This window comes from Cryptomeria japonica, unplaced genomic scaffold (assembly GCF_030272615.1).
Source record: "Cryptomeria japonica unplaced genomic scaffold, Sugi_1.0 HiC_scaffold_998, whole genome shotgun sequence".
NCBI lineage: Eukaryota > Viridiplantae > Streptophyta > Pinopsida > Cupressales > Cupressaceae > Cryptomeria > Cryptomeria japonica.
Window position 1 is genome coordinate 17,501 of NW_026729671.1, and position 12,712 is coordinate 30,212.

The following is a 12,712-nucleotide window of genomic DNA, read 5'->3' on the forward strand; positions in this document are numbered from 1 at the left end:
CAAGGAGCGCTCCGAAGTGTGCTCCAAGGTGCGGCGTGCACGAAGTCGGAGCCCGGTTTGCCCCGGGTGCGCACCTCGCGTGCACCTTCGCCGCGGTGGGCACCATGGCGTGCACGAAGTCGGAGCCCGGTTTGCCCCGGGTGCGCACCTCGCGTGCACCTTCGCCGGGGTGGGCACCTTGGTGTGCAGACCTTGGCTGGGTTGCGCGCCCTGGTGGGCACCATGGTGCGCACCAAGGAGCGCTCCGAAGTGTGCTCCAAGGTGCGGCCTGCACGAAGTCGGAGCCCGGTTTGCCCCGGGTGTGCACCTCGGGTGGGCACCTTGGTGCGCATGCCTTGCCTGGGCTGCGCACCAGGGCGGGCTCAAGATGGCACCCGCGTTCCTTTTTTTTCACTATCTTTCAAAACGGAAATTTTAAAATCTCATTTTTTTTTGCCTTTTTCTGGAAATTAGTGAAGGCAGCGCATCAAAGGTGCGCACCTCGCTGCCCACCACGGTGCGCAACGCCGGTGGGCACCCGGGAGTGCTTCGAAGTGTGCTCCAAGGTGCTGCGTGCACGTTGTCGGAGCCCGGTTTGCCCCGGGTGCGCACCTCGCGTGCACCTTCGTCGGGGTGGGCACCTTGGCTGGGTTTGCCCCGGCTGCGCTCCGAAGCGGGGTTATTGGAGCGCCGCCTCTTTTTTTGTCGGAGCGTTTGGTGGGGTTTCTCGCATTGGCTCTTCCGAGGCCCGGTTGCCACCCTGGCGCGCACGAAGTCGGAAGTAGGGTTAATTGCCCGGGTGCGCACCTTTGCCAGGGTGGGCACCTTACCTGGGCTGCGCACCAGGGCGGGCTCAAGATGGCACGCGCGTTCCGTTTTTTTCACTATCTTTCAAAACGGAAATTTTAAAATCTCCTTTTTTTTTTGCCTTTTCTGGAAATTAGTGAAGGCAGCGCATCAAAGGTGCGCACCTCGCTGCCCACCTTGGTGTGCTCTGAGGTGCGCACCCGGGAGCGCTACGAAGTGTGCTCCAAGGTGCGGCGTGCACGTTGTCGGAGCCCGGTTTGCCCCGGGTGCGCACCTCGCCTGCACCTTGGCCGGGGTGGGCACCTTGGCTGGGTTTGCCCAGGGTGCGCTCCGAAGCGGGGTTACTGGAGCGCCCCCTCTTTTTTTGTCAGAGCGTTTGGTGGGGTTTCTCGCATTGGCTCTTCCCAGGCCCGGTTGTTGGGTGCGCTCCCACCCTGGCGCGCGCGAAGTTGGAAGTTGGGTTAATTGCCCGGGCGCGCACCTTCGCCAGGGTGGGCACCTTGGTGCGCACACCTTGGCTGGGCTGCGCACCAGGGCGGGCTCAAGATGGCACCAGCATTCCCTTTTTCTCACTATCTTTCAAAACGGAAATTTTAAAATCTCGTTTTTTTTTTGCCTTTTATGGAAATTAGTGAAGGCATCGCATCAAAGGTGCGCACCTCGCTGCCCACCTTGGTGTGCTCCGAGGTGCCCACCACGGTGCGCAACGCCGGTGCGAACCCGGGAGCGCCCCGATGTGTGCTCCAAGGTGCGGCGTGCACGAAGTCGGACCCCGGTTTGCCCCGGGTGCGCACCTCGCGTGCACCTTGGTGCGCACACCTTGGCTGGGTTGCGCGGCCTGGTGGGCACCATGGTGCGCACCAAGGAGCGCTCCGAAGTGTGCTCCAAGGTGCGGCGTGCACGAAGTCGGAGCCCGGTTTGCCCCGGGTACGCACCTCGCGTGCACCTTCGCCGGGGTGGGCACCTCGGCTGGGTTGCGCGCCCTGGTGCGCACCAAGGAGCGCTCCGAAGTGTGCTCCAAGGTGCGGCGTGCACGAAGTCGGAGCCCGGTTTGCCCCGGGTGCGCACCTTCGCCGCGGTGCGCACCATGGCGTGCACGAAGTCGGAGCCCGGTTTGCCCCGGGTGCGCACCTCGCGTGCACCTTCGGCGGGGTTGCGCGCCCTGGTGGGCACCATGGTGCGCACCAAGGAGCGCTCCGAAGTGTGCTCCAAGGTGCGGCGTGCACGAAGTCGGAGCCCGGTTTGCCCCGGGTGCGCACCTCGCGTGCACCTTCGGCGGGGTTGCGCGCCCTGGTGGGCACCATGGTGCGCACCAAGGAGCGCTCCGAAGTGTGCTCCAAGGTGCGGCGTGCACGAAGTCGGAGCCCGGTTTGCCCCGGGTGCGCACCTCGCGTGCACCTTCGCCGCGGTGGGCACCATGGCGTGCACGAAGTCGGAGCCCGGTTTGCCCCGGGTGCGCACCTCGCGTGCACCTTCGCCGGGGTGGGCACCTCGGCTGGGTTGCGCGCCCTGGTGCGCACCAAGGAGCGCTCCGAAGTGTGCTCCAAGGTGCGGCGTGCACGAAGTCGGAGCCCGGTTTGCCCCGGGTGCGCACCTCGCGTGCACCTTCGCCAGGGTGGGCACCTCGGTGTGCTCCGAGGTGCGAACCCGAGAGCGCTCCGAGGTGCCCACGAAGTCGAAAGTCGGGTTAATTGCATTGTTTTCCCCGGGTGCGCTCCGAGGTGCGCAACATCGGCGCGCACCAAGGAGGGCTCCGAAGTGTGCTCCAAGGTGCGCACGATGGCGTGCACCTCTGGTGCGCACGATTCGGAGCTCGGTTTGACCGGGGTGCGCACACCTTGGCTGGGTTGCGCACCTTTTGTGCGCTCCAAGGTGCGCACGAAGTCGGAGCTCGGTTTGCCCCGGGTGCGCACCTTCGCCAGGGTGCGCACCTTGATGCGCACGCCTTGGCTGGGCTGCGCACCTTGGTGGGCGCCATGGTGCGCACCTTTCGTGCGCTCCAAGGTGCGCACGAAGTCGGAGCTCGGTTTGCCCCGGGTGCGCACCTTGGTGGGCGCCATGGTGCACTCCGAGGTGCCCAAGATTGGTGCGCACCAAGGAGCGCTCCGAAGTGCGCTCCAAGGTGCGCGCGAAGTCGAAAGTTGGGTTAATTGTCCGGTTTGCCTCGGGTGCGCACCTTGCGTGCACCTTCGCCAGGGTGGGCGCCTTGGTGCGCACACCTTGGCTGGGCTGCGCACACCTTGGCACCCGCGTTTCCTTCATTTTAAATTTTTTTTTTTTACAATCTCTCAAGTGGGAAATTCTATAATCTCAACTTTTTTTGCCTTTTCAGGAAACTTTTGAATGGAGCGCATCATTGGTGCGCTCCGAAGTGTGCTCCAAAGCTCTCTCCAGCTGCGTGCACCTGCCCCGGCCGCGCACCCGGCCCCGCCCAGCTTCGCTCACCTGTCCCGGGCGTCTGGTGCGGAACCTTAGAGTAAGAAACATCACCGTGCACCTTGGCCAACGTGCGCGACTCGACCGAGCGCGCACTGGCCGAGGTGCACACCGATTTCACCTGGGTGCGCGCGCAGCACCTCGGGCGCACCGGGGTGCGCGCACAACGCCCGGGTTGCACCGTGGCCTGTGTGCTCGGGGCGCCTCGGGTGCGCGCTCGGTGTCGCCCCCGCGCGCGCGGTAGTGCGGGCAGCGCACCCCGGCCCGGCCCGGCCCCGACGAGAACGCAAACGGGCAAAAGGTTTATTCAAATAGCATTGCGACGCCCGGCGAAAAACTAAAAAAGGGTGCAACACCGGGACTTCCCGGGAGGTCACCCATCCCAGTACTACTCCGGCCCAAGCGCGCTTAACTGCGGAGTTCTGATGGGATCCGGTGCACTAACGCTGGTATGATCGCACCCGTTATGAGCTTGTCGCAGTGTGTACTTAGCAAACCGCGACCCACGTGCGAATCCACCCCGGCCACCCACCCCCGTCGAGGTGCACACCCTCCCTCGCGAAGTGCGCCCCGTTCGCCAAGTGTGAGCCCTGCCCGGGTGCGCGCACCTTGCTAGGGCGTCGGGTGTGCACCCGGCCCGGCCTACGTGCGTGCACCTGGAGGGGGCGTCGTGTGCGTGCAGTGTCCCGTCTGCAACGCGGTGCCCACACACCACCTCGGGCGCAACGACCTGCGCTCACATGTGGGCCGAGTGCACCTTGGTGCATGTTCGGGGCGCCTCGGGTGCACGCTCGATCTTGCCCCGGTGCACCAAGGCGCTCGGTTTGCCCCGGGTGCGCACTTGGTGCAAGGTGGGCACCCAAAATAGGGATCAAGCACCAAAACACAAGTTTCGGGATGCAAAATGGGACCCAAGGACCACAAATGCGTTCCAAGACCCATGATGGGTCCACGAGAACAAAAATGTGTTCCGAGACTTAATAAACAAATATTGGGTTTTAGGAGAAGAAACATGCTCTGATGCCCAAAACGAGAATCGACCCCGAAAAGGCCACAGGCCAAAAGTGGGATGCGAGACAAAAAAAAATGGGACCCGAGGACCAAAATTGGGTTCCCAGGTCGAAGACAGGGCAACCGGACAAGAAACGACCTCTAAGGCTCGAAATGAGTCCCGGCGACTAAAACTTGACAAGAAGCACCCATCAGGCACCCAACTCGACACCCATGGGATGCCGACCCACCCGGGCTTCCACCTAGCACACCTTGGCACCCACCCACCCTCGCACCCAACCTCGCACCCAACTTAGCACCTTTGAACCCACATTGGCACTCACCCTGACCCTGGCACCTTGGAACCCACATTGGCACTCACCTTGACCCTGGCACCCACCTTTGCACTCACCTTGGGACCCACCCTGGCTCCCACCTCGGCACCCACCCAGACACCCACCTTGGTTCCTTGGCACCCACCTTGGATCCTTGGCACCCACCCCGACACCCACCTTGGCACGCAACTTGGCTACTTGCCACCCATCTTGGCTCCTTGACGCCCACCCCGACAACCACCCCGTGACCTACCCTGGCTAGGGTTGGTGCACACCCACCCTGGTGCCCACCTTGGCACCCACCCTATGACCCACCTTGGCACGCACCTTAGTACCCACCCCGTTACCCACCCTAGGACCCACCCCGTGACCCACCTTGGCCAGGGTGGGTGCCTTGGTGCGCACAACTTGCCTGGGCTGCACACCAGGGCGGGCTCAAGATGGCACCCGCGTTCCGTTTTTTTCACTATCTTTCAAAACGGAAATTTTAAAATCTCATTTTTTTCTTTTTTTTGCCTTTTCTGGAAATTAGTGAAGGCAGCGCATCAAAGGTGCGCAATGCTGGTGCGAACCCGGGAGCGCTCCGATGTGTGCTCCAAGGTGCGGCGTGCACGAAGTCCGAGCCCGGTTTGCCCCGGGTGCGCACCTCGCGTGCACCTTCGCCGGGGTGAGCACCTTGGCTGGGTTGCGCGCCCTGGTGCGTACCAAGGAGCGCTCTGAAGTGTGCTCCAAGGTGCGGCGTGCACAAAGTCGGAGCCCGGTTTGCCCCGGGTGTGCACCTCGGGTGCGCACCTCGCGTGCACCTTCGCTGCGGTGGGCACCTTGGCTGGGTTGCGCGCCTTGGTGGGCACCATGCAGTGCACGAAGTCGGAGCCCGGTTTGCCCCGGGCGCGCACCTCCGCCAGGGTGGGCACCTTGGTGCGCACAACTTGCCTGGGCTGCGCACCAGGAAGGGCTCAAGATGGCACCCGCGTTCCGTTTTTTTCACTATCTTTCAGAACGGAAATTTTAAAATATCGTTTTTTTTTGCCTTTTCTGGAAATTAGTGAAGGCAGCGCATCAAAGGTGCGCAACGCTGGTGCGAACCTGGGAGCGCTCCGATGTGTGCTCCAAGGTGCGGCGTGCACAAAGTCGGAGCCCGGTTTGCCCCGGGTGCGCCCTGGTGGGCACCATGGTGCGCACCAAGGAGCGCTCCGAAGTGTGCTCCAAGGTGCGGCCTGCACGAAGTCGGAGCCCGGTTTGCCCCGGGTGTGCACCTCGGGTGGGCACCTTGGTGCGCATGCCTTGCCTGGGCTGCGCACCAGGGCGGGCTCAAGATGGCACCCGCGTTCCTTTTTTTTCACTATCTTTCAAAACGGAAATTTTAAAATCTCATTTTTTTTTGCCTTTTTCTGGAAATTAGTGAAGGCAGCGCATCAAAGGTGCGCACCTCGCTGCCCACCACGGTGCGCAACGCCGGTGGGCACCCGGGAGTGCTTCGAAGTGTGCTCCAAGGTGTTGCGTGCACGTTGTCGGAGCCCGGTTTGCCCCGGGTGCGCACCTCGCGTGCACCTTCGTCGGGGTGGGCACCTTGGCTTGGTTTGCCCCGGCTGCGCTCCGAAGCGGGGTTATTGGAGCGCCGCCTCTTTTTTTGTCGGAGCGTTTGGTGGGGTTTCTCGCATTGGCTCTTCCGAGGCCCGGTTGCCACCCTGGCGCGCACGAAGTCGGAAGTAGGGTTAATTGCCCGGGTGCGCACCTTTGCCAGGGTGGCACCTTACCTGGGCTGCGCACCAGGGCGGGCTCAAGATGGCACGCGCGTTCCGTTTTTTTCACTATCTTTCAAAACGGAAATTTTAAAATCTCCTTTTTTTTTTGCCTTTTCTGGAAATTAGTGAAGGCAGCGCATCAAAGGTGCGCACCTCGCTGCCCACCTTGGTGTGCTCTGAGGTGCGCACCCGGGAGCGCTACGAAGTGTGCTCCAAGGTGCGGCGTGCACGTTGTCGGAGCCCGGTTTGCCCCGGGTGCGCACCTCGCCTGCACCTTGGCCGGGGTGGGCACCTTGGCTGGGTTTGCCCAGGGTGCGCTCCGAAGCGGGGTTACTGGAGCGCCCCCTCTTTTTTTGTCAGAGAGTTTGGTGGGGTTTCTCGCATTGGCTCTTCCCAGGCCCGGTTGTTGGGTGCGCTCCCACCCTGGCGCGCGCGAAGTTGGAAGTTGGGTTAATTGCCCGGGCGCGCACCTTCGCCAGGGTGGGCACCTTGGTGCGCAAACCTTGGCTGGGCTGCGCACCAGGGCGGGCTCAAGATGGCACCAGCATTCCCTTTTTCTCACTATCTTTCAAAACGGAAATTTTAAAATCTCGTTTTTTTTTTGCCTTTTATGGAAATTAGTGAAGGCATCGCATCAAAGGTGCGCACCTCGCTGCCCACCTTGGTGTGCTCCGAGGTGCCCACCACGGTGCGCAACGCCGGTGCGAACCCGGGAGCGCCCCGATGTGTGCTCCAAGGTGCGGCGTGCACGAAGTCGGACCCCGGTTTGCCCCGGGTGCGCACCTCGCGTGCACCTTGGTGCGCACACCTTGGCTGGGTTGCGCGGCCTGGTGGGCACCATGGTGCGCACCAAGGAGCGCTCCGAAGTGTGCTCCAAGGTGCGGCGTGCACGAAGTCGGAGCCCGGTTTGCCCCGGGTGCGCACCTTCGCCGCGGTGGGCACCATGGCGTGCACGAAGTCGGAGCCCGGTTTGCCCCGGGTGCGCACCTCGCGTGCACCTTCGCCGGGGTGGGCACCTCGGCTGGGTTGCGCGCCCTGGTGCGCACCAAGGAGCGCTCTGAAGTGTGCTCCAAGGTGCGGCGTGCACGAAGTCGGAGCCCGGTTTGCCCCGGGTGTGCACCTCGCGTGCACCTTCGCTGCGGTGGGCACCTTGGCTGGGTTGCGCGCCTTGGTGGGCACCATGCAGTGCACGAAGTCGGAGCCCGGATTGCCCCGGGCGCGCACCTCCGCCAGGGTGGGCACCTTGGTGCGCACAACTTGCCTGGGCTGCGCACCAGGAAGGGCTCAAGATGGCACCCGCGTTCCGTTTTTTTCACTATCTTTCAGAACGGAAATTTTAAAATCTCGTTTTTTTTTGCCTTTTCTGGAAATTAGTGAAGGCAGCGCATCAAAGGTGCGCAACGCTGGTGCGAACCTGGGAGCGCTCCGATGTGTGCTCCAAGGTGCGGCGTGCACGAAGTCGGACCCCGGTTTGCCCCGGGTGCGCACCTCGCGTGCACCTTGGTGCGCACACCTTGGCTGGGTTGCGCGCCCTGGTGGGCACCATGGTGCGCACCAAGGAGCGCTCCGAAGTGTGCTCCAAGGTGCGGCGTGCACGAAGTCGGAGCCCGGTTTGCCCCGGGTGCGCACCTCGCGTGCACCTTCGCCGCGGTGGGCACCATGGCGTGCACGAAGTCGGAGCCCGGTTTGCCCCGGGTGCGCACCTCGCGTGCACCTTCGCCGGGGTGGGCACCTTGGTGTGCAGACCTTGGCTGGGTTGCGCGCCCTGGTGGGCACCATGGTGCGCACCAAGGAGCGCTCCGAAGTGTGCTCCAAGGTGCGGCCTGCACGAAGTCGGAGCCCGGTTTGCCCCGGGTGTGCACCTCGGGTGGGCACCTTGGTGCGCATGCCTTGCCTGGGCTGCGCACCAGGGCGGGCTCAAGATGGCACCCGCGTTCCTTTTTTTTCACTATCTTTCAAAACGGAAATTTTAAAATCTCATTTTTTTTTGCCTTTTTCTGGAAATTAGTGAAGGCAGCGCATCAAAGGTGCGCACCTCGCTGCCCACCACGGTGCGCAACGCCGGTGGGCACCCGGGAGTGCTTCGAAGTGTGCTCCAAGGTGCTGCGTGCACGTTGTCGGAGCCCGGTTTGCCCCGGGTGCGCACCTCGCGTGCACCTTCGTCGGGGTGGGCACCTTGGCTGGGTTTGCCCCGGCTGCGCTCCGAAGCGGGGTTATTGGAGCGCCGCCTCTTTTTTTGTCGGAGCGTTTGGTGGGGTTTCTCGCATTGGCTCTTCCGAGGCCCGGTTGCCACCCTGGCGCGCACGAAGTCGGAAGTAGGGTTAATTGCCCGGGTGCGCACCTTTGCCAGGGTGGGCACCTTACCTGGGCTGCGCACCAGGGCGGGCTCAAGATGGCACGCGCGTTCCGTTTTTTTCACTATCTTTCAAAACGGAAATTTTAAAATCTTCTTTTTTTTTTGCCTTTTCTGGAAATTAGTGAAGGCAGCGCATCAAAGGTGCGCACCTCGCTGCCCACCTTGGTGTGCTCTGAGGTGCGCACCCGGGAGCGCTACGAAGTGTGCTCCAAGGTGCGGCGTGCACGTTGTCGGAGCCCGGTTTGCCCCGGGTGCGCACCTCGCCTGCACCTTGGCCGGGGTGGGCACCTTGGCTGGGTTTGCCCAGGGTGCGCTCCGAAGCGGGGTTACTGGAGCGCCCCCTCTTTTTTTGTCAGAGCGTTTGGTGGGGTTTCTCGCATTGGCTCTTCCCAGGCCCGGTTGTTGGGTGCGCTCCCACCCTGGCGCGCGCGAAGTTGGAAGTTGGGTTAATTGCCCGGGCGCGCACCTTCGCCAGGGTGGGCACCTTGGTGCGCACACCTTGGCTGGGCTGCGCACCAGGGCGGGCTCAAGATGGCACCAGCATTCCCTTTTTCTCACTATCTTTCAAAACGGAAATTTTAAAATCTCGTTTTTTTTTTGCCTTTTATGGAAATTAGTGAAGGCATCGCATCAAAGGTGCGCACCTCGCTGCCCACCTTGGTGTGCTCCGAGGTGCCCACCACGGTGCGCAACGCCGGTGCGAACCCGGGAGCGCCCCGATGTGTGCTCCAAGGTGCGGCGTGCACGAAGTCGGACCCCGGTTTGCCCCGGGTGCGCACCTCGCGTGCACCTTGGTGCGCACACCTTGGCTGGGTTGCGCGGCCTGGTGGGCACCATGGTGCGCACCAAGGAGCGCTCCGAAGTGTGCTCCAAGGTGCGGCGTGCACGAAGTCGGAGCCCGGTTTGCCCCGGGTACGCACCTCGCGTGCACCTTCGCCGGGGTGGGCACCTCGGCTGGGTTGCGCGCCCTGGTGCGCACCAAGGAGCGCTCCGAAGTGTGCTCCAAGGTGCGGCGTGCACGAAGTCGGAGCCCGGTTTGCCCCGGGTGCGCACCTTCGCCGCGGTGCGCACCATGGCGTGCACGAAGTCGGAGCCCGGTTTGCCCCGGGTGCGCACCTCGCGTGCACCTTCGGCGGGGTTGCGCGCCCTGGTGGGCACCATGGTGCGCACCAAGGAGCGCTCCGAAGTGTGCTCCAAGGTGCGGCGTGCACGAAGTCGGAGCCCGGTTTGCCCCGGGTGCGCACCTCGCGTGCACCTTCGGCGGGGTTGCGCGCCCTGGTGGGCACCATGGTGCGCACCAAGGAGCGCTCCGAAGTGTGCTCCAAGGTGCGGCGTGCACGAAGTCGGAGCCCGGTTTGCCCCGGGTGCGCACCTCGCGTGCACCTTCGCCGCGGTGGGCACCATGGCGTGCACGAAGTCGGAGCCCGGTTTGCCCCGGGTGCGCACCTCGCGTGCACCTTCGCCGGGGTGGGCACCTCGGCTGGGTTGCGCGCCCTGGTGCGCACCAAGGAGCGCTCCGAAGTGTGCTCCAAGGTGCGGCGTGCACGAAGTCGGAGCCCGGTTTGCCCCGGGTGCGCACCTCGCGTGCACCTTCGCCAGGGTGGGCACCTCGGTGCGCACACCTTCTCAATGTTTTCTTGCCTTTTCTGGAAATTGGTGAAGGCAGCGCATCAAAGGTGCGCACCTCGGTGTGCTCCGAGGTGCGAACCCGAGAGCGCTCCGAGGTGCCCACGAAGTCGAAAGTCGGGTTAATTGCATTGTTTTCCCCGGGTGCGCTCCGAGGTGCGCAACATCGGCGCGCACCAAGGAGGGCTCCGAAGTGTGCTCCAAGGTGCGCACGATGGCGTGCACCTCTGGTGCGCACGATTCGGAGCTCGGTTTGACCGGGGTGCGCACACCTTGGCTGGGTTGCGCACCTTTTGTGCGCTCCAAGGTGCGCACGAAGTCGGAGCTCGGTTTGCCCCGGGTGCGCACCTTCGCCAGGGTGCGCACCTTGATGCGCACGCCTTGGCTGGGCTGCGCACCTTGGTGGGCGCCATGGTGCGCACCTTTCGTGCGCTCCAAGGTGCGCACGAAGTCGGAGCTCGGTTTGCCCCGGGTGCGCACCTTGGTGGGCGCCATGGTGCACTCCGAGGTGCCCAAGATTGGTGCGCACCAAGGAGCGCTCCGAAGTGCGCTCCAAGGTGCGCGCGAAGTCGAAAGTTGGGTTAATTGTCCGGTTTGCCTCGGGTGCGCACCTTGCGTGCACCTTCGCCAGGGTGGGCGCCTTGGTGCGCACACCTTGGCTGGGCTGCGCACACCTTGGCACCCGCGTTTCCTTCATTTTAAATTTTTTTTTTTTACAATCTCTCAAGTGGGAAATTCTATAATCTCAACTTTTTTTGCCTTTTCAGGAAACTTTTGAATGGAGCGCATCATTGGTGCGCTCCGAAGTGTGCTCCAAAGCTCTCTCCAGCTGCGTGCACCTGCCCCGGCCGCGCACCCGGCCCCGCCCAGCTTCGCTCACCTGTCCCGGGCGTCTGGTGCGGAACCTTAGAGTAAGAAACATCACCGTGCACCTTGGCCAACGTGCGCGACTCGACCGAGCGCGCACTGGCCGAGGTGCACACCGATTTCACCTGGGTGCGCGCGCAGCACCTCGGGCGCACCGGGGTGCGCGCACAACGCCCGGGTTGCACCGTGGCCTGTGTGCTCGGGGCGCCTCGGGTGCGCGCTCGGTGTCGCCCCCGCGCGCGCGGTAGTGCGGGCAGCGCACCCCGGCCCGGCCCGGCCCCGACGAGAACGCAAACGGGCAAAAGGTTTATTCAAATAGCATTGCGACGCCCGGCGAAAAACTAAAAAAGGGTGCAACACCGGGACTTCCCGGGAGGTCACCCATCCCAGTACTACTCCGGCCCAAGCGCGCTTAACTGCGGAGTTCTGATGGGATCCGGTGCACTAACGCTGGTATGATCGCACCCGTTATGAGCTTGTCGCAGTGTGTACTTAGCAAACCGCGACCCACGTGCGAATCCACCCCGGCCACCCACCCCCGTCGAGGTGCACACCCTCCCTCGCGAAGTGCGCCCCGTTCGCCAAGTGTGAGCCCTGCCCGGGTGCGCGCACCTTGCTAGGGCGTCGGGTGTGCACCCGGCCCGGCCTACGTGCGTGCACCTGGAGGGGGCGTCGTGTGCGTGCAGTGTCCCGTCTGCAACGCGGTGCCCACACACCACCTCGGGCGCAACGACCTGCGCTCACATGTGGGCCGAGTGCACCTTGGTGCATGTTCGGGGCGCCTCGGGTGCACGCTCGATCTTGCCCCGGTGCACCAAGGCGCTCGGTTTGCCCCGGGTGCGCACTTGGTGCAAGGTGGGCACCCAAAATAGGGATCAAGCACCAAAACACAAGTTTCGGGATGCAAAATGGGACCCAAGGACCACAAATGCGTTCCAAGACCCATGATGGGTCCACGAGAACAAAAATGTGTTCCGAGACTTAATAAACAAATATTGGGTTTTAGGAGAAGAAACATGCTCTGATGCCCAAAACGAGAATCGACCCCGAAAAGGCCACAGGCCAAAAGTGGGATGCGAGACAAAAAAAAATGGGACCCGAGGACCAAAATTGGGTTCCCAGGTCGAAGACAGGGCAACCGGACAAGAAACGACCTCTAAGGCTCGAAATGAGTCCCGACGACTAAAACTTGACAAGAAGCACCCATCAGGCACCCAACTCGACACCCATGGGATGCCGACCCACCCGGGCTTCCACCTAGCACACCTTGGCACCCACCCACCCTCGCACCCAACCTCGCACCCAACTTAGCACCTTTGAACCCACATTGGCACTCACCCTGACCCTGGCACCTTGGAACCCACATTGGCACTCACCTTGACCCTGGCACCCACCTTTGCACTCACCTTGGGACCCACCCTGGCTCCCACCTCGGCACCCACCCAGACACCCACCTTGGTTCCTTGGCACCCACCTTGGATCCTTGGCACCCACCCCGACACCCACCTTGGCACGCAACTTGGCTACTTGCCACCCACCTTGGCTCCTTGACGCCCACCCCGACAACCACC

General features: G+C 63.1%; 2 non-coding genes across 2 annotated transcripts; both read right to left on the reverse strand.

Moving 5' to 3' along the window:
* Positions 1-3,566: 3,566 nt before the first annotated feature.
* On the reverse strand, positions 3,567-3,685 carry LOC131873035 (5S ribosomal RNA). Its single transcript, XR_009371074.1, has one exon. It is a non-coding gene; the product is annotated as a 5S ribosomal RNA (ribosomal RNA).
* A 7,804-nt stretch (positions 3,686-11,489) lies between these two features.
* On the reverse strand, positions 11,490-11,608 carry LOC131873038 (5S ribosomal RNA). Its single transcript, XR_009371077.1, has one exon. It is a non-coding gene; the product is annotated as a 5S ribosomal RNA (ribosomal RNA).
* Between the last annotated feature and the right edge of the window lie 1,104 nt (positions 11,609-12,712).